The following is a 1,759-nucleotide window of genomic DNA, read 5'->3' on the forward strand; positions in this document are numbered from 1 at the left end:
TTGGCAGAGAGGAAGAAGATGGCCCTTGCAACACAATGATATCTGTATCTACATGATGATGCCCACATCATGTTATTAACTTTGTATCAGTATTGAGTTCAGATTGATTGGGCAGCATGCCTCCTCCATTACTACAGGTTGACCGCAAAGCCATATATTTGAACTCATTCCACACTGGGAAGTACCCTAGAGGCTGGAGATGAAGTCAAGAACTCGGAGTGTGGGGCTTTCTGTGGCTAACTGATTCACAGTGGCCTAGAAGGAGGCTCAGCTGTCTCCAGGAATGGACAGAACAAGAAATGACAAGCCCATGAATGCCAGGTATGCCAGGTCAGTCACTTCCTCTTTGTGGTGTATCTTTTAGGCTCAGCTTCAAGGTGATAGGGAGGGCAGAGTTCACAAATCTGAGCTTGACTCTTCTGGGCAGAGAACTCCTTGTCAGTGGTGCCATCTGCAGGGCATTAAGGAATTTGCCAGGAATTTGATGGGATTGGGAGAGGGAAATGGCATCTCTCTCTCTCTTCCCTCCCTCAAACCTCTTAACCTGAGCATGTCCCTAAATCATAGCCCTGGGCCTCCATAAGGCTAAAAGATTCCTATTTCTCCTGGCCCTTTGGCAGGCAATATTTAAGACATCTTATCCTGCAAGGCAGGACACAGGGCTGTGGTATGACTTCCCTTAAATCTGTCCTCTGTAAAAAACAAAGAAGTGGGCTCCTCCCATTTTAACCTCAACTCAACTCGATGAGGTTAAGAATGCCAAGTAGTGAAGGCACTTCACCTTTAACAGTCTTTTAAAGGTGGATAGGTATAGGGCTTCTTGGTGGTCCAGTGGTTACCTGCCAATGGGGGGGACACGGGGGTTCGATCCCTGGGCTGGGAAGATTTTGCACCGTGGGGCAGCTGCTTCTGTGTGCCTCAACTGAACCTTTGCTCTAGAGCCCACGTGCCCTGGAATTGGTGTTCCACAACAAGAGAAACAGCTGCGATGAGAAGCCCACATGCCACAACAAAGAGTAGCCCCCGCTTGCCACAACTAAGACCCAGCACAGCCAAAAATAAATAATTTTTAAAAATAAAATGATGTGTAAAAAATTTTTTCTTAAAAAGGTGAGTTGGTGTAAATTGAAGGTGTTGTGGTTAAGGTTAATAATCATGATTATCTGTATTATCATCCTCACCATCTCTAAGTAAACTCTTCTTGTGCTTTATTTATTTCTATTTCTTTTCTAAATAAATGGCTCAGTCTTCCTGGACAGTAGCTCTGGTGTCCTGCTGAGGAGGGCTGTCAAGTCCTGAGGAGGGCTGCTTCACCTGTTCCTCACTTCCCAAGTTCAGACACACAACTATAAACTTACAAGTTCTTTCAGATTTGAGTGCACTGTTTGCCACACTCAACTCCCCACAGTCACCTGGAGAAAGATAGGCTGGAACTCTGTGCTGCAAAAAGGAAATAGGCTCAAAAAGATGCAGAGCCCCCGACTAGTAACAGAACAAGAAGTATCTCAGTCAGTTTCCAAGCCCTCTCTACCCTGAGGTACAATTTCTCAAGAGGTGCTAAGAGAGACTTGGCCTGAAAAGAGAGTGAATGCATTTTACAAAACCTGAATTTACTGTTTATATGAAAGAGAACCAATAAAGAATCTGGCCTAAGAGGGAAATAAATAATTATTATTTATTTTTACTTCCATTAAAGCACTGTGTGGGCCATAAACATTACTGTGATTGCTGCTGGGACAGAGATGTAGATAATAAGACC

The sequence above is a fragment of the Bison bison genome, unplaced genomic scaffold (genome assembly GCF_000754665.1).
Source record: "Bison bison bison isolate TAMUID 2011002044 unplaced genomic scaffold, Bison_UMD1.0 scf7180017864383, whole genome shotgun sequence".
Lineage (NCBI taxonomy): Eukaryota > Metazoa > Chordata > Mammalia > Artiodactyla > Bovidae > Bison > Bison bison.